The sequence below is a fragment of the Vombatus ursinus genome, unplaced genomic scaffold, assembly GCF_900497805.2.
Source record: "Vombatus ursinus unplaced genomic scaffold, bare-nosed wombat genome assembly UNPS02014942.1, whole genome shotgun sequence".
Lineage (NCBI taxonomy): Eukaryota > Metazoa > Chordata > Mammalia > Diprotodontia > Vombatidae > Vombatus > Vombatus ursinus.
In genome coordinates, this window is record NW_020954720.1 from 10,130,645 (window position 1) to 10,151,422 (window position 20,778).

A 20,778-nucleotide genomic window follows, 5' to 3' on the forward strand; every position below is an offset into this window, starting at 1 on the left:
GCTAAAATACTAATGACAAATAATATAAAAAGATATAGGGGAATATAAGAAACTTTAGATTAGTTTCTCTCTAAAAAGCAGAATCTAATACATTCCTTGTTTTCTAACCTAAATATATGTTTATAAATATGAAGTGCATAATTCTTGAGTAATCTATTAAATGATTACAGACAAAATTTTAGAAATCATAGTACAGTGAGAAGATTCTTCAAAGAAACTGTGATGGGAAATTTAAGACTCTACTCAACAAGATATATTTATTGGAAAGAACAGCAAAATTCACAGAACAATCATATTGATGCAATCAGAAAGACATATACAATATTTCACTAAATGTGTGGAAATAGTTAACAAACCATCCTGAAAGTCCATTTAAGACAGATTTAAAGTCCATTAAAGATGGGTTTGAGCTAGAATATAAAGTAGTGAGGGAGAGATATTAAACAAAAATGAGCATTTATTGATAAATGAAAGCATGGGAGAAGTAGACTATCACTTTTATTAGTAAATCTTTTTTTATTGATAGCATTTGTATTTCAAGTAATACATACATACATACATACATACATACATACATACATACATACATCTCCTTCCTTTTGCTATCCAGCAAGCCATCCACTGTTACAAAGGTTTTTAAAAAAAAAAGAGAAAAAAAGTTCATCAAAACCAACCAAAAAGTCAACTGTATGACAGCATATGTAAGTTTTCTAAACCTATAGCCCCCAAGCTGTGCAAAAGGGTTGGGGGGAGGATAATTTCCTCACCTCTTTTCCAGGGCTGAAGCTGGTCATTATAATTATACATTGTATAATTTCAGAGTATTTTGCTGCTGTTTCTTTCATTTTCATTGCTATATTCATTGTGTATATAATTTCCTGATTCTTCAATTTGTGTCTTCCCAGGCTTCTCTGTATTCTTCATATTTTATTATTTCTTGGGTTCAGTAAATTTTTAGTACATTCATGCAGCATAATGTTTAGCTCTTCCCCTGTTCAATGGTTGTCTGCTTTCTTTCCAGTTTTTGTATATCTCTTCTAATAGGAACTTTTATAATTTTTAGAATATTTCTATATATTCTTCATAGAACCAAATGTAGAAAAAAAGGATTTTATAAGTCAAAGGAAAAATACTAAAGAAAAAGATCTGCTAATAAATTATACAATTAGTGAGGAGACTAACTTAGCTAAGACACTGAACTAATTTAAAAACATATTTAATGAGGATAATAGAAAAAGTGGAGCAATTAACAAACAGTGGAGATTTTAAAATTAGCTATTTCCAAGTATAAAGGATACTGCTCTTGAAAGTTAGCATGTATAATACACATTTTGGATTTTTAATGAAATTCCAGCAAAGAGACCAAAATGCTTCTTTGATGCCAGGGAGATGAGGGTGGTGAAAGAAGCAAAAGTTTTCTTATCTTAAAAGATAAAGCTGGGGGTAAGAATTGCCATCCTATAAATCTAATGCCAACAATTAGTTGAATGATAAAACAAATGTTAAAGAAATTGGTCACTGGAGGACAATTAAGGCATAAGCAGTAAACAGCATTGAGACTAATAAAGGGCAAATTATTTTAAACAGCATAGATAGTTATGACTATAAAATTATTGGGAAATATTGTTGCCTTACATTTATATAAAGATTTACAGTTTACAGAACATTCACCTATATTCCCTTATTTGATCCTCACAACAGCCTTAGGAAGTAGGCACAACAAACATTATTCTCATTTTAAAATGAAAAGAAAAATAAACAATACATTTTTGTAGGATATTTATGACATTGCATAAACTATGATATCATGGGATTATAATAATATATGCCATTATATATTAAATGCATATTTAAATTGTATCAGCACTCTACACATTTTTATTGTAGTTTCTGTTTGTTTCTCTTGTGTATGTGTGTATAACCATTTCTTTTCCCTTTGTTGTTTTTGTGGGATATGTAAGGAGCCTGACTTCCTTCACTCCTCTCACTCTGACATCTCAGATCAGTTTGATATAGTTATATATACTTATTATAGCTCAAGTGATGGATAGATCGCCATAATCAGGTGTGGTCTAAGAAGATTTCAGTAAGTGGCAGTTAAGCTAGATATTGAAGGCTAGGTGAGGAATCGGGTTGGGGAATGAAGAGGAGATATCATGAGTAAAGTTGTGGAAGGTAAGAATGTACAAAGTATGTTTCAGTATAACTAGAATGAGGAAGAAATAACAATAGTCATTAAACATTTATTAAGCACCTATGTTCCAGGCAGGGTACTGAGTGCTGGGGGCACAAATATGAAAATAAAGTATATATGGGAACAGTTTAAGTTAAAATCAGAAAGGTTGATGGAGACCAGATTATGGAGGAACTTCAGTGTTCCTCCTAAAGGCATTTTTGCTTTTATCTACTTGGCAACGGGAAGTGAAAGTTTTTGCATGGGGCAATGACTCAAGTACTATTACGAAAAGTTTAATTTGTCCCTTATGTGCAGGCTGGATTGAAAGCAAGGAGAGTCTGGAGGCAAGCCAACTAATGAAGAAGTTATTGCAGTAGCCTACTCATGGCTATGAAAAGTACCAGATCTGATCCTCTTCTCTTTTTTTAATGGTACAAATATTGATAAATTATTTTTAATATAAAGATTACTTATACATTTTGAGTAAATTGTGTCATGTATAAGAAATTGGGCCTTTAATTTCACCTTTTTTACTATTTCTAGCATTTCTAGAATGATGTCATCAGCAGGGAAAGACATCCTTCCTTTCCTTCTCTATTTATTGTAAATACTTCTAGTGTTTACCTATAGCATAAAATGCTAGATTTTGGCTTCAGAGAGATATTCTACCTATGTTTGTTGCGTTTTTAGCATAAATTAGTATTGTATTTTGTAAAAGACTTTTTGCATGTATTGATATAATAATGTGAATTTGGATGTTTTTGTTTTAAATATGATTATATTGTTTTACTAATATTGAACCGTCATCCTTACCTGCTTAGTATATGTATAACTTGATCATGTTAAATGATTTGGGGTGGAAAGGGGATAAATTACTGCAGTCCTTTTGCCGGAATTTAAAAAAAAAATCTTTGGGTCAAAATTTAGTAATGAAATTTATGTATAGCTCTATGCTTGATATTTCCTTTGTTTACATATTAGGTTTATATTTGTCTCAGGAATTTGTAGTGGTTTTGATCTTAATTTTTGAGATTAATCTGTATTATAGATATTCTTTAAAAATTTGATATAATTTTGTAAATTCACATGGACCAGGGTTTCTCTCCTCTCTGTCCCCCCACATTGGTAATTCCTTTTCACCTAGTCCTTTTTTCCCCTTGAAATTGGATTGCAATCTCTATTTGGTGTTGTTACTATCTATCTTTTCATGTTTCAAGTAAATTTTACTTTATGGATTTAGATGCTATGCCATTTGGTTTATATGTTCAATGTTAATATTTGCTCATTATCTATAGTTCCTTTGAGTATTTTATAATTTCCTCTTTATATCTATTGAAGTTGTTTGTTTTTATTTTTGCTTCATCTGAAAGCATGTTTCTAACTCTTACTTTTTTAGATTCACCTGATGCATAGTAAATTTTGTTCCAGCTTTTCTCATTTTGATTCTCTGTGAATCTTTAAAGTTATGAGAGTTAAGATTGTATTTTCCTCCATTTGTTTCTTTAGGGCTTTTTTAAAAAAGATTTTAAAACTTCCCTTCCTCTTTTAAGTCAGTACTTTGTTTCTGCAATTAATTTTGCTTAAACTTCTTTGCTACAACTCTTTTCCCACAGACTCTCTTCCCACTCCTGCACCTAATTGTTTATCCTTTTTCTGGTTTGAGGGTTTGGCTTTATTAATGTATTTCTTTCATTTAGTTACGTTTTCCCTTTTGTCCTTTCTGTTTCTTTACCCTTTCAGTTAAGTGAGTAGTTAAAAATCTCCCTCTTCTCTAGCTTATGTTCATATTTTTTTCAGAAGTTTTTCTTTTCTTTGTTTTCTTCATTAATTTCCCTCCATTTCAATATATTCTGAAATTTTGTTTTCTGAGTCATGGGTTCTGTGTGATCTAAGCCTAACTTAAAAATAGGTACTAAGTTATCTCAGTGGGAGAGATAGATAGTATACTAACAGATGAAGAATAATAAATGCAAAAAATGGCACCTGCTCTGTCTTGTAAAGGAAATCACCTGATTTTAAAAGGTAGAAGTAAGAAGGGAAGAGTCTTTCAACAATGGAAAACTGCCTAGCCAACTGGGTGGTACCATACATAGAGTAGTAGACCTAGAGTCAGGAAAACTGAGTGCGAATTTTTCCTAAGACATTTTCTAGCTGTGTGACCTTGGGCAAGTCACTTCACCTCTATTTGCCTCATCTATATAATGGGGATAATCATAGCACCTTACTCCCAGGGTTGTTATAAGGATCAAATGAGATAATTATAAAGCACTTAGCACAGTGCCTAGCATATAGTAGATGCAGCTTCCTGGTCATCTAAGGGCACAGAAAATCCTAGCAATGTAGAGTCTAAGCCTCTCACACTTGCTGGGTTTCTGAAGACCACAGGAGTCACTATGTCCTTTGCCACATCCTAAGAACCCTAATGACCAGTTAACTATCCAATAATTCATGAGTGCCTCATTTCATCCCAACGATGAACCTGGACTCAGAGTGTTAGTGTTAGAGCTGCCTCCTGCAGAAGAGAAGGGGAGAAATAATGAACTCTATTTGGACACATCAAATTTGACATATCTACGTGCCATGCAGGTGGAGATGTCCAAAAGGCAGTTCAATACAAAACTGAAGTTCAGGAGAGAGATAAGAGCTTGATGTGTAGATTTTTGAGTCACTTGCACAGAGGTGATAACTGAACCCATCATTGAATCATTGTATTATTGAAGTATAATAATTATACTTGTGCTACCTACCTCATAGCGTAGTTAATAAGGAAAGTGTTTTGCAAAATTTAAGGTATTATATAAATGTAAACTATTATTGTTATTCTTATTTTTTACATCCACTATACATTGTTTTGTACATCCCTGAAATTCACTGTTGCCCCTAATACTGATCAGATATTTGGCTAGCAGAGCCTCCTGGTGGTGAAACAAATACTTTAAAAACTCCTTGGCTTTATATTCAGGGTCCGCCAGAGTCTTGCTCTAACAAAACTTTTCACCTTTATTTCAAAGTACTTCCATTCCTGTTCTCTCAGTTCCAGCCAGAATAGACTGTTCACTCTTCTCTGATCTCACCTTGTTCTCTCAGGTTTCTGTACATTTTTCAGGCTGTCCACATTCCAGAAATGGATACCCCACTGCCAAACATACAAAACCAATTGTACTTTCTTCCTGCAATACTCAGCTCAAGGTACCAGTTCCTCTATGATGACTTCTTTGATCTCTCCAGCTATAAATGCCCCACCTTGAATTTCTTAGATATTTATGATTTTCTCAAATGTATTAAAGTTATTTGGGTAGGCATCTCAATCCAGTACTAGATTTTAAACTATTTGAGAACAAGAACTTTATTTATTTATGATGTTTATATTTCATTTGTATTTATATGTTTATATTTATTTATGATAATTTTATTATATATTTAAAAAGAATAGCAAGTTGTACACAACAGATTTGCAGCTTCATGTGCAATCATCTTTTTTTATTATACTGTGTTATGGAAATGCTTGTTTTATTCCATAAATTAAAAATAAAAAGAACTATGTTTTATTTCATCTTTGTGTCCTCTAAGATTTCACAATATCTTGCAAACAGTAGGTACTTATATCTATTAAGTTGAATGAATTAAATTGGAATGTACATTCTTTACCAACTCTTAGGTATAATTATTAAGTTCATTCTTCGTACTGAACTGGAATCTTAGCAGAAGCTCTGTGGCACAAAGAATAGAGGATTGAACTCAAAGCCAAGAGGACCTGAGTTCAAGTCTCACCTCTGACACTTATTGGCTGTGTAACCCTGGGCAAGTCACTGACAATAATTTTGTAGAAAAGGTGCCATCTCAAATTGGTAGAGGGAATTTTCTCACCTGGGAGTACACTATCAATAAACTCACAGGCCCAGTCCCTATCCCTCTACAGAATCTTTATAAATTAAGTTCTTGGGTATTCTAAGTATTCTTAGGTGCCTTGAATTAGTGCATCTCCAAAATGTGTAACCATCTCACCAGCAGGATTGAATCCAATGTTTTAATAAGTATTCCTTTAAAGATATAGTTTGGGAGCATAAGCAATTTATTTGTTTAAGTATGTATATACCACACAGAGGAAAAAGGATAGATATGGCATATTAACAGAACTAAAAGAACAAGAATTAAGTGTCAGGCTTGCATAGTTAATTATTGAGGGGAGCCTCTGGAAAAATGTGTTGGGGGAAGAACTGAGGAATATGAATAATTTTAAAATCTCTATTCAACATAAAAAGAGCTCATTGTTCTCAGTTGCTTCAGCTGAACCCAGTGCGGATATCAGTGATTTTGTTCCTGTTGAAAAGCAGGACCTTTCATGTAAAATAGGAGCAAACAGCTGACCAAACTAATGGAGGCTTGGAAGCTTGCTGGCACAAGTAGGCAAAAGACTCTTTAAAGTTTGTGTTCAAACCCTGAATAAATACTGCTCCTGTTTCCCTAGGCCTTTACCTAATAGAATTTGAAACGTTTGTATCAATCAGAGCCAAAATTCAGCAGAAAACACTTCATCCTCAGCATAATTGTGAAATAAAGTTGGGGGGGGAACCTCAGTAACACTGTGAAAGTGATGCATGCCCTCTTTAAAGTGTGCACACCCTGAAAAGAAACTGATATAGAGGAATCTGGGGTACCCCCTGTAGATATAGGAAAATACTCCATAGAAATCTGACCTTTCAAGGTAATTTTGACCAAGAACTAGATAGGACTAGAGGACTACACATGTCTTGATGAAAGCAAGGTTTAGTAGTGGAAAAAAAAAAAGCAATGAATTTCAGAGTCAGGAAATCTGGATTTGTATAAATGGCTAAATCACAACCTCAATTCTTCATCTGTAAAATGAGCATCATAATACTTGGCACCATTTGTGGTAGTTGTGCAGAAAAATGCTTTTTTAAATTCTAAAGGGTTATAGAAGTAACACTTTGAGGCAGCCAGATGGTGCAGTGGATAGAGTTCCAGGCCTGGAGTCAGAAAAACTCATATTCCTGGGTTCAAATTTGACCTCAGACATTTACTAGCTGTGTGACCCTGGGCAAGTCATATAATCTCTGTTTGCCTCAGTTTACTCATCTGTAAAATGAGCTGGAGAAGGAAATGACAAATCACTCCAGTATCTTTGCCAGGGAGATCCCAAATGGGGTCACAAAGAGTCAGACAGGACTGAAACAAATGAACAAAACCAACATGACTAAAGAGCTATCAACCTGCCCTTTCAGGAAGAGTCTTTCTAACCATTGCACAGAAAGGAATTGGGATGGTTAGCAAACAGTCCTAGGGAGATGATACCGAGAAGACCAGGGGCATATGGGGTGTTCAGGGAAGACTAGTACTTCTGGTGTGGGGCTTGCTGAGCCCTTTTCAGGGCTGCTCATCCTCCTTTGGTGCCCAACCAGTCACAAAGCTCTCACCTATGGCTTCAAGAAGCCGCAGCATGCACAGCATCTACACCCTGGTAAAACTGTCTTGGCAGATAGGCTAAACCAAGTTAAGGGTAACCAATAGTCTTCTGTGAGGCCCATCTGTGAGTTAGGGGGATGTGTACCTCAAGCATGTGAATACTTACCCCTCCCCACAATGGATGGATGAGAACAATTTGTTCCGATATTTATGAAGGCGCCTAAAACAGGCTTTGTGGAGCCTCAATAGCTTGATCAGACATCAAAGATGCCAAGGTCATCCACTGCGTTCTTGGCCCTCTCAGTCACCTGACTTTTATCTTGCCCGTGGACTTTGTTGACTCTAGGAGAGAGAATCTGGCTGATGACTGTGCAACTCTGCCTCACTTAAATCCAATTTATGCACAAATCAAGACACCATCATCTTTAGTCCTCTTCAAGATGAAGGACAAACAACACCATTTAGAAAACCTTTAGCAGGGAACAGCACCTAGCAGTGGTGACAGCAGAGTGACATGTCCAGAGGTGGGGAGCAACAGAGATAAAACACCTGGTGGGGGGCAGCAAAAAATATGATGTGAGGCTCAGCACAGACTCATCAGAAAGTAGAACCCATCAAGGATCAGACCCAAGGAAAAGAGCATAATGGCATCACCAGCGGTGCTAAAAATTCAATTCAATAACCATTTATTAAATGCTTATCATGTGCTAGGCACAGTGTTAAGTTCTGGGGATACAAATAAGAAAAAGAAAAACAGTCCCTGCCCTCAAGGAACTTATAATCTAATGGAGGAAAATAAGACACAAAAGGAAGCTGGAAACTGTAGTGGACGGGGACACCAGGGCCAGGGAGTTCAAAGCAAGTAAACCTGCAGTTGGAAAAATGGTGAGTGGGCTGAAAAGTTCACGGAGTACTCAGGAAGACCTGAGTTCAAATGTGGCCTCAGACGCTTCCTAGCTGTGTGACTCTGGTCAAGTCATGTAATCTCTGTTTGACTCAGTTTACTCATTTGTGCAATGGGGATAATGAAGGAACCTAGCTCCCAGAGTTGCTGTGAGGATCAAGTGAGGTAGTTGTAAAGTGCTTAACACAGTATCAAGTACATAGTAAGTACTATATAAATATCATTATTGTTATTATTAATATTAAAAGCTTTAGTGCTCCAACTCCGAGGCCCCCAAACAGAGGGGAGAGGAGGCTGAGGGAATTAGGAAGGTAGTGCATATCCAAGGCTGAGTTAGCTGCATGGTGATAAGATTTCAAGTAATCAGCTTATCCTGGGAAAGGCATCTTATTCCGTGGTGTTCAAACCAAGCAGAGCTGCAGATAGAGAAAGGAGAGAGGCAATAACCTTCTTTTTATGCATTTCCTTAGCCCATATGTGTTCTTTATGTTTGTGATCCTCCATGCATGTTTCTTGGTCAAATGTATTCTCTGTATATATGATCCCACACTGTGCCCTCTAAATGCATGGACAATTGTGAGTGAGTGTGCTCCAGGTTTGGGAAAATTCTCTGTTACTCCTTGTCTTACCATGCTGTTTCATTAAATATATTTGTTTTGAAATAATGGCATCCCACAGATAATTAACAAAAGTAAACACATGAGTGAGGGCTTGTGGGCCATTATTTTTCAGTGGATAAAAATACACTACTTTACTTTTTTACTACAATACTTTGAAGATGGGGTAGATATGTAGGTTCCCGGTGTTTGAGAGGTTCTACAAATGACAATATAGAGGAAGTTATAAATATTTTAATGACAATTTTTTATAGTTTCCCCTACATTAAACTAGTCTAAAGGCAATAGGCAAAATGATGGTGTTGTCCAGATTAGGTACATGTACATATGCCACAGTTTCCCCAACATGGAGTTGGCTAGTTTTTTTCCCCCACTTAATAGTATTTTATTTTTTCCAATTACATGCAAAGATAGTTTTCAACATTCACTTTTACAAGATTTTGAGTTCCTAATTTTTTCTTCCTCCCTTTCTTCCTCCCTCCCCAAGACGACATGCAATCTGATATAGGTTATACACATACAACAATGTTAAACATATTTCCACATTAGTCATATTGTGAAGAAGAATCAGAACAAAAAGGGGAAACCACAAGAAATAAACAAAACAAAACAAAACAAAAAAAAAGAGAAAATAGTACGCTTTGATCTGCATTCAGAGTCCATAGTTCTTTCTCTGTATATGGACAGCATTTTCCATCATGAGTCCCTTGGAATTGTCTTAGATCATTGCACTGCTGAGAAGAGCTAAGTCTATCAAAGCTGGTCATCTCACAATGTTGCTGTTACTATGTACAATGTTCTCCTGGTTCTGCTCACTTCACTCAGCATCAGTTTATGTAAGTCTTTCCAGATTTTTCTGAAATCCACCTGCTCATCATTTCTTATGGGACAACAGTATTCCATTACATTCGTGTACCACAACTTGTTCAGCCATTCCCCAATTAATGGGCATCCCCTCAATTTCCAATTCTTTGGGATTAGGCTAGTTTTCCCTTAAAAGGTAGCAAAGTTGTCCCCAGGACTTAATTGGTCCCAAGTGGGTCAAAGCTCAAGTTAAGCCTGCCTTGATGCAGTTTCCTGGTAGCCTCTGCCAATATTGCCTTGGTTTCCTGGTCACTTAGGGTATAAAAAGGCTGACCATGGGGTCAGGGCCCTTGAGACTTGGAGAATGTCCCAAGACCATGAAATTCATTGCAATCTGCCCTGTTTCCCTATAGACCTGAGGGGGCCCATGTCTACCCTATGCTATGGCTAGGAAAAACTCCTTTTGTTAACTGTTGAATATCGTACCATTCTCAACATCTAACCTAAACTAACAGGGTATGACCTTGAATCAGGCCTGCCTTTAACAGTAAAGGATCAAGGATCAAGGCTTTAGGTTTCTAGCAAAGTTAGATTTGTGTTGATAGGGATTTTGGGCCTCATTTAAAGTCTCCTCTCAAGTTCTGGAGGACTCCAATTCCAGGAAGTTATTTCTCTATTTTTGTTGTTGTTCAGTCATTTTTCAGTCATGTGGGACTCTTTGTGATCCCACTTGAGGTTTTCTTGGCAAAGATACTGTAATGGTTTGCCATTTCCTTCTCCAGCTCATTTTCCAGATGAGAAAATTGAGGCAAACAGGGCTAAGTGACTTGCCCAGGGTCACACAGCTAGTAAGTGTCTAGGACCAGATTTGAACTTAGGAAGATGAATCTTCTATAGTCCAGGCCTGGCACTCTATCCACTGTGCCATCTAACTGCTCATATTTCATTATTTAGTTCCTAGATATTTAGTTCCTCCTGTTTTACTTAGATCCTCCTAAGTCCAAGGCCAATGCTCTAGCCACTGTGTCACCTAGCTGCCCCCTTCATTAACTTTTTCTTGAAACTTATCTCAATGTCTACCATGTGGAAATATCCCCAGCAAACTCAAATTCTCTTTATGTTTGAAAGCTGTTATTCCCTGTGGGACATATCTAACCTTCTATTTCAGGTCTGACTGATCTTTTAGGTTCCATTTCATTTCCAAAGCTGAGATGATATATATATCTCATCCCAATGAATGACTATGACTCAGGTAACAAGCTCTAGTTTTCCTCTAAGTTATCTTTTGTTTGTTTGTTTGTTTCTTTTTTTTTTAGGCAATTGGGGTTAAGTGACTTGCCCAGGGTCACACAGCTACTAAGTGTCAAGTGTTTGGTCTGAGGTCACATTTGAACTCAGGTCCTCCTGACTTCAGGGCCGATGCTCTATCCACTGTGCCACCTAGCTGCCCTTTTTTCTCAGCCAAAAACAAGGTTTATTGAAGATTCACCATATTAGCTAGACTCTTAAGGAATCTGAACATCTGTGGGCTAGATTGTGAAAATCTGAGCAGTGGCTAGATTATAAGAATAAGAGCCTCTAAATTATCTTTTGATGACTCACTTATCTCCAGTTTTTGTCCCCTTCAATTATTCTGCACATTGTCCCCATATTAAACTTCCCCAAACCTCTTTCATCATGGTATTCCTCAGTTCAAAAACTTTGAATGGCTCCCCATTGCTTACTGATTCAAATTCATACTACAAAGACTATCATTCATAGCTTTAAAGATAAAGGAACCCTAATCTGGTTCCTGTTATATTTGCCATTATTGTCTTTTACAAACTCTCTGCTCCAGCCAATCCAAAGTACTCCCTTGTCCTTGAAATAGCCCTTAGGTTTTCCTACCTCTATGCTTTTGCTCAAGACTTTTTCTTACTTGGAATGTTTTTATTCATCCATCTTTATTAATGAAACTCTATTTTTCAGTCCTTAGCTCAAATCCTGTGCCCTTCATCAGAAAAACCTTAAGAGGATCACCCTAGCCAGAAATTATCTCTACCTCTTCTGAAGAGTAAGGTAGATAGTACCTGCCAGATTTTCCTTTTTCCATAGACAAAGCACTGACTATTACCCTTAAATATAAAATGAGCTGAAGAAGGAAATGGCAAACTATTCCACTATCTTTGCCAAGAAAATCCCAAATAGGTTCACAAAGAGTTGGGACTGATTGAAAGTGACTGAACAACAACAAAATGACCCTTAGAATAATAGAATCTTCAATCTGGAAGTAGTAACCCAGTTCTGAAGCTTAGAGATCATTTAGCCCAAACTATTTTCTATATGAGAAAACTGAGGCCCAGAAATGAGAAATGACTTATCCAGTTGATTAATAGCAGAGCCTGGAGCCTATGTCTCTATCTAGGGCTCTTTTCATGTTTTGTTTCCAATGCTATTTGGATATCAGGAATTTAAATTGATGTCACCTCAAAGACCTAATGGAGAACTGGTAAAGCTTAATGGCTGTGAAAGTCCTGGGGAAGGAATGAAGGGGAGCATTGAAGAGATTTTTCTTTCCTCTCTGCCCACTTGGGCAATGTATAAGAATGAAGTAGATTATCTTATACTGAAAAGATCTCAAGGGTATTCTTAGGCACATACCCTTTTAAGATAGAGTGAGGTCTTTGGAGTTTGATTTGTCATGATTTAATCTCTAAACTCCTGGTTATCTGTGAAATGAGGAGGTTGGAATGAATGACTATATAAGCAACCTTCAAGCTCTAAACCTGTGATCCTATTATCCTATTCCTAGTCTCTGCTGGAGTGTTCCTGGAGGAAGCACAATTAGTAGCTTTTTAAGTATAAACCAGCTTAATATGAGTTATCTAGGATTGAGGTATTGGTAAAGAAGGAACAGAAGGGAGAACTTGCTCAGTATTTTCGCAATGGGTGATAATTATCTATGCAAAACAATAAACATCAATTTTTTTTAGACAGTAGCTCTAGTACTTTCTACAAAAAATCAGAAACATTTATCCCCGTCCCCATCCCCAGTTTTGGGGTCCCTATAACACTTTAGGATACTTCAGTAATATAAAGAATTGCCTACATCTAATTTACTTAAGAACCAGAGTCTGAGAAGAGGTATAATATTTTTTCTTTTTTTCTATAAATTTGAAACCGGCCCTTTGTTAGGCATTTTAAGAGACAATAGAATACATTATTTAATATTAGCAATGTAAATGCTATTGAATTCTTATAGTTCATTTTTCCACTAGATGGCACAAAAGCATTTATAAATAGTGTTACATTACCTTGGTTTGTTCTTTAATCTGGGCTTCAGACTTTAATAATTTTGTTTTACTTTTAAGGAACATGATTATAAGTACATTTACTCTTTTAAAACTAATTTAATTATATGACATTAAAAAAACTTGGATTAATTTGTATGCATACATACATGTGTATGTCAATTCATTGAAAATAAGTTGTCCTTGCATTAGAACTCCATTAGGGAGCTGACCTATTTTCTTAAGAAAGAGGAAGGAAAAAAGGAAGGACAGAGGGAAGAAAGGGAGGGAAGGAGGAGAAGAGGGAATGAAAAGAATGAATTAAGAGAGGGAGGGAGGAAAGGAAAGGAATGGAAGAGGAAGAAAAAAGGAAAGAGGCAGGGAGGGAAGAAGGACAGAATGATACAGAGAAGTAAAAAAAGAGGATAAGTAGGGGAGGAGATTAAAAGGAAGGAAGGAAGGAAGGGAAGGTGGAAAAGGAAGAGAGAATGGAAGGATGAAGCAAGGGAAAGTGGGAGGAAGAATTAAGGAGGTCAGGAGAAGGGAAGGAAGGAAAGAAGCAGGGAAAGAAGGAGGGGGGAAGAGGAAAGGGAGAAAAAGAAATAAAGGTGAGCAGGGAGGAAAGAAGGAAAGAAAGGACTACATTCATTCAACAATTGCCTGCTCTGTAAGGGTCAGTTGAAGGAAATATAAGGATATCATAATAACTAGCATTTATATAGCACTTTAAAATTTGCAAAGAACTTTATAAACTTTATTTCATTTTATCCTCACAACAACCCTATGAGGCAAATGTTATTATTATCCCATTTTTATAGATGAGGAAATTGAGATAAAGAGAGAGGTTAAATGACTTGACTGTGGTCACACAGGTAGTAAGTGCCTGAAGGAGGATTTGAACTTGTGTCTTCGTGACTCCAGGTACAGAACTCTATTCATCATGCCACCTTGCTGCCTCACTGGGTCATATGAGCACACATGTTTTCTAGAATTCCATCTACAAATAATCACACAGATCCATGCAGATTATAAAGGATACTGAATATGAATATCAAATGATATAAACAGAAATGTTTATCTATTTGGATACAAACTCACTCAAAATTTTCTAGGAACTTAAAAAAAGAAAAGAGTGCTACATGAACTATATTGATATAACCTAAATGTAACATATAATGGAGAAGCCGTGCCCTTTATTCAGCGCATGAGCACGTGTGCTTTGACGATTTCTGATCTGCTTACTGCATGATTTGCTTACTTTTAAATGGCTGCTTATCTGGGACTGAATGTGCAGACAAAAGGGTCCAGCAGAGGAATCCTACTTCTCTCATTGCTAGCAGCAAATGAGGCAAGAATTGCTATAAGCCTGTTGGTAGGGAGATAGTACCAGTGACCTATTCTCTCCATCTGGTCTTCCATGTACCACCATTATTCTGCAAGCCCTCCGTTTCCCATCCCTGTGCCTTTGCCTGGAATATACTGCCTTCTCACCTTTGCCTCTTGGAACTTTTGCTTTCTCTCAGTGCTGAGTTCAGATCTCACCTTGGCTCCTAGTTGCACCCTTTCCCCAATTTACCCTGTATTCATTTTATATATAAATACACATAATATATATAATGCATAAATATATAAAATATACATAAATGTATATACATATATGCTTAGACAATCATAACTGTACATATCTCCCTCATTATAATGTAAGCTCCTTGAAGGCAGGGATTTTTTCACTTTCCTTTTTTTATCTCAATTGGTCAGCATGTAGATAGCATTTAATAGATGCTTGTTGATTGACTAATTTAAGCACAGTGGAGTTATCCAGTCATCCTTGACAGAAGCTCACCAAAGTCTCAGAGGGAGGGGGCAAAGGAGCAGGCAACCAGAAGTCAGGTATGCTGCTGGACGGCTCATTTTCCCTTTTTTGTTATACAAAGTGGAATTCTTTTGCTTTCCTGCTTCTCTTTCCCATAAGGTTTTTTTTTTTTTTTTTTAGGCAACTGGGGTTAAGTGACTTGCCCAGGGTCACACAGCTAGTAAGTGTCAAGTGTTTGGTCTGAGGCTGGATTTGAACTCAGGTCCTCCCGACTTCAGGGCCGGTGCTCTATCCACTGCACCACCTAGCTGCCCCCTCCCATAAGCTTTTAAAAAACAATTTTAAAAAGATATCACAAAACTTGTGAACTCTGGAACAGAGTCCATTCACCATTTCTAGAATCTAATATCTTCACGGCAGCACTCTTAGGGAAGCAGACTGAGAGACAAAGATTAGATAGAACGGGATTTTCACACAGAGCAGCCAGTTGGCTCTACTGCCGCTGCTAAAGGCCCAGGGCGTCTAGGTTTTAAAAATTCCATACAGACTATAGCCAAATATGTCTGATCTTGTGGTAAGTCAAGGTGAGTAAACAAAATGTCTGGGAATAAGCTGCTCTCAATGTACAGTGAACTATTTTCTGGGACAATGTAATTTCAGGGTAAATTAACCTCTTCTGGTACACTGAGCCAAGGCCTCTTCTTCTGGCCTGTGACTATCCAGGCTTAGCTCTCTTCTTCTTTTTAAAAAATGCATAATAAAATTTTAAAAATTATTGCTTTCTTTTGTTTTTACATTAACTTTACTTCTAAATAAATTGCTAAATACCCCCCAAAACCCCATGCTGTATAAAAGAGAATTAAAAAGAGAGGGGAAAAAATCAGTTTAGCAAAACTAATAGCCCAACTGTGTCTTGTGGTTTTTGCGGTGTTGGGTATGCACAGTCTATAAAAAAAAGAGGAGTTACTTTTTTTTTCATCTCTTCTTTAAGACTAGATTTAGTTTTTTATAATTATACAGTGCTCAGTTTTGTTGTTCTTTCCATTTATATTGTTGCGGTCATTGTGCATACTGTTTTCCTTATTTAATTTTGTTTCAATTCGTATAAATCTCCCCATGTTTCTTTGTATCCTTCATATTTATTGTGTTTTACAACAAAATGTTTCATTATATTCCTTTTTACATTTATGTATATATTACAGTCACAATTTGTTTCTCCATTTCCAATGACTACTTTGTTTTCAGTTATTTGCTATGACAAAAAGTGCTACTTTAAATATGTTGGTGTATATGATATCATATACCTATATCTGCCTAGCAGTGTAATCTCCAAGTCAAGAAGTATGGGCATTTTAGTGATTTTCTTAGCTTAATTCCAAGATGCTTTCCAAATATACAGCACAGACTTGGGTCTTTCTAAAGGGAACTTTTTATAACTGTGGTCTGAGCATAGTCTTTCATGAGACATTGTACCAATTCTGCTGTAACCTTCTTCTTTGACATCGATTAGAAGAGAATGGGAAAGAGTAGGGGCTGTATCAGCTCCTTTCTGAACAGATTTCTCCCCTATACTCATGATAAAGAAGTGTGGATGCTTCCTCTTTCCCTGGGCCCTTCCAAAGGATACCACTGAAGAAGTATGTGTAATGGATACAGCCTTACCCATGTAGTAAGAAAACATGTTTGGAAATGAGTGTCTCCCTGTTTGTGGCTCAGCTCTAGGGGTAAGCTTTCTCTCTCAATGTTGAATGTTTGTCTCTAGTTGACTCAGAAAAGAATGTGGAATTGGGCCTTTCAAACTTTGGAACCCTTGGGGAGCTACATTCAACACATCTCTAATGGGTTAAGCCCTGGTGACAGTTGTGACGAATACCATGGCAATTTCCCAGATAAGATAGTATCCTAGTGTGGGCTACATTTCCTTCATAGTTGCTAAGGCCATTATTATTCTTTGGAGAGGAATTCTATGAGGAGGAAATAGCTGATTTAAATGCCTCCTGTCAGTTGCCAAAGAAATAGTTACAAAATACTGTTATAATAATGTGGAAAACTGCTCATTGCTCTGGATCATACTTTCTCATACTCTCTCCAGTCCCCCTCCCTGGCTTCCACATTTGGTTGGACAAAGAGCAGTAAGAACAAGAGAGTTATAACATTAATAAAAACCTTCATTTGATGAAGTGGTTCTGCAAGTGATTGTAGAACTCTGGTCCATTTTCAATTTCTTGTGACTTTCCTTTTTTGGCCCTATAATTATTTCTTATCTACTTCTTAAACTCTCAGTCTCCTAGGAACCAACATGTGTGTTGTCCTGTGCAAAAGCACTGACTTAGTTTTCTTCCATAATTAAAGTACATTCATAGTAGGATGCAGAATGATTAGAAGGGAAGGAATTAGGATGACCAGTTATGAGGCTATTAAAATTATCCAGGCAAAAATTAATAAGGATCTGAGTTTTTTAGTTAATGGCAATTGAAGCATGTCTGCAAAGGAAGGGACACATAAGAGAGGACACCTAAGAGGTTCACTTCTCTGGCTTAATTCATTTGTTTTTTGATTGCCCTTCTTGACATCTTACCCTATTCTTGTTTTGGTTGCCACTTTGACCTGCTCCATTCATTTTGTGTGTGTGTGTGTGGTGTGTGTGTGTGTGTGTGTGTGTGTGTGTGTGTGTGTGGCAATTGGGGTTAAGTGACTTGCCCAGAGTCACACAGCTGGTGAGAGTTACGTATCTGAGGCCAGATTTGAACTCAGGTCCTCCTGACTCCAGAGCTAGTGGTCTATCCACTGCGCCACCTAGCTGCCGCTGCCCCTGTTCCATTGATTTTTGACATTACTCTTGTTTCTTTCCCTTTCATGGACACAGCACAGATTAACCCTCTCTAGAAGTCTGGCTGTCCTTTGTTACAGCTTCGAGATTGATGTTGGTCATTTAAGGAGGGCACTTAGGCTAGCCACCTTTTCATTTCCTATTTGTCTATACTCATTTGGTCTTCTCCAGTATGTCCCCAGATCCAGACCTTACTTCTTTCCCTTACTCCCACTTTTTAATCTTCCTTTTGTGTGTTGTCTTTCCACATTAGATTGTAGGCTCCTTGAGGGCAGGGACTGTCTTTCTTTTTTATTTTTGCCTTGCCAGCACTTAATTCAGTGCATAGCTCTTAATAAATGTTTGACAGGTATATTCAATGTACCTGTATATTGTATATATATTGTATAACATTGTATAACAGGTATATTCAACAGAGATTAGATGTGATGGGCAAAGGAACAGAAGGACTAAAAAATGACTTTAAGGTTTTTGAACATAGGTTTCTAAGGAGAAATATAAATAGGGCAATCAGCAGAACGGGCAGAAAATTGAGGCCAGATAAGATGACTTCAGCTCTGGACACATTGAGTGGGAAGTGCCAGCATGGTATCTAGGGGAAAATGTCAGGATGGTGGTAGACATTACACTTGGTCTCCAGGATTAGGAGTTAGAGATATAGACTTGGGAGTTTTCTACAGAGATGTGATAAAGTCCTGGGAATGTATGACATTACCAATTGAGGGATAGTAAGGAAAAAAAAAGAGTTAAGCATAGAAGCTCGATAATCATTTAAATTTAGGAAATAGAGGAAGGAAGTAGCAGAAGGTATATAAAAAAAGGACTAAAGATTGAAGAAAAAAGAGGAGAGTGAGATATTTGTGAAAACAAGTAAGGAGAGTTTCAAGATAGGGATGTTAATAGTGTCAAATAATGCAGAGAGGTCAAGGATAATGAGGACTAATATAGCAGATTTAGAAAATAGAAACATCACATCATTCATGATTTTTAAAATTTATTTTATTTTTTGGATTCAGAAGACTGAGCATGGTTGTAGGCTGAGGAAATGCACCAGTAGTAGAGTGACTAAAATATACAAGCAGGAGAAGGGATGATTGATGGATCAAACATTCTAGTGGGATTCATAACACAGATCTCAAAAGAGTTAGTCTTAGTAAGGAAGAAAGGCATTTTTCTTCTTCCTCCAGCTCTCTGACTCTTGTCTCTCTGCCTTTCTCCCTTTCTCCCCATCTCTTCCTCTCTGTCTCTCTCTCTGTCACTGTCAGAGAGATTAGAAGGGATTCATTGAATAAAAGATGGTTGAAGAAGCAGGGGGGGAAATGAGATGGAAAGGAAGGAATTTGAAAGAACTCCATATTGTAGGCTTTTGATCTCAAGTAAGAGAGGGATGAGTTCACTCAGTCATTTGGCCATTATTAAGCATTTACTAAGCACTTCCTATTATTCAGGCACTGATGTCATGGTCTTTGAGAAGGGAGGACAAATAGCAAACTATCTTTCAGGCATTGTACTAAGTATTGACACACAACGAAATGCATAAACAGTCTCTCATCTCTGGGCAGCTCCCATTCTAATGAGGAAGATAACATATAAATAACTAGGCAGGTACACAGTATATGGAGTCAATAGAAGGTAATCTCAGAGAAAAAAGCATTGGCAGAGTGTATCTAAAATAAAAGGGGCTAGTTTAGAAGCTTGAGAAAAATGGAAAAATTATAGAATAACTTTTGTAAGTGACTACCCTGGCGCCTATTGCCTGAAGGCCATTTATGTTACATTTTACCCCTCCCCCAGGGTTCTTTAGTACTTTTAAGGGGGATTGGGAGTGTCTGGAATCTAGACTCTTTTCCACTGTCTCAAGCATCTACCAATGGTTTTCTCCCAATTTTAGGGGTACCCTATACCCTAGCTCCTTTTAAACAAAGTCAGATAGTCTTTACAAAGAAATATTTACTTCAAAGGTATGGTAAGAACAAATACACAAATATCATTCCAACACATAGGGCATAATCTCCTTCACCCCCTCAGTCTCTGCAGAGGGAGTGAGATCATGTTTATAGCTTAGCTCAGTACCTATATAGTATAGTCCCACAAAGTTCCAAGACCAAAGCCCTCCTGGGCTTGAGTACTGGTACCATGGCTTCTCATTTCCTGCTGGACTAGTAGCATCATCTCACCTGGAATCCTGCCTCCAAGGTTGCTATGGTGTGAACTCTGGGACCCGGGGACTTAGTATTTGCGCCCAGTAATGAACAAATGAACCCCACTGGAAATGAGGAAAGACAGAGACAGAGGCAGAGAGAAAGTCAGAAAGAGACATAGAGAGTCAGAAAGAGAAGTGGAGAGACAGAAAAGAAAGAGACAAACAGAGATGTGGGGGAGAGGGGGAGACAAAGAAAGAGAGGGAGGGAGGAAGGGAGAGAAAGAGACAGAGAGAGACAGCAGACATACGGACAGTAGAGAGAGACAGAGACAGGAGAAGGGGAGACAAACAAAGATGAGAGAGAGAGAGAGAGAGAGAGAGAGAGAGAGAGAGAGAGAGAGAGAGAGGTGGGGAGAAGGGGAGAGAGAGGCAGAGAGACAAGAGACAGAGAGCTGGAGGAGAGATTGTCTTCTCTCTGAATTAGGTCCCTGGCATCTCCTATGTGGGTACCTAAAGTGATCTAAAGTGATCTAAAGATCTAAAGTGATCTAAGCATGTGTCAAAGCCCTGTTACACCTGCAATAGGAAATAGGAACCCCTTCTTTAATAGGTATAGAGAGATGAAGTGACTTGCCCAAGGACTTACAAATGGTAAGTGGCAGAGCAGAGATCTTAACTGAAGTTTTCTGACTCTAAATCAAGGATTCCTTCTGTTACACCACAATAAATTTCAAAGTAACACTGAGGGATTCCCTGAGATTAAGTAACACAAATTCATAGTGAACTCAAATTCAATGT

General features: G+C 37.3%; 1 pseudogene; it reads left to right on the top strand.

Moving 5' to 3' along the window:
* The first annotated feature begins 2,156 nt into the window (after positions 1–2,156).
* LOC114029894 overlaps positions 2,157–20,778 on the top strand; it is a 37,326-nt pseudogene continuing 18,704 nt past the window's right edge.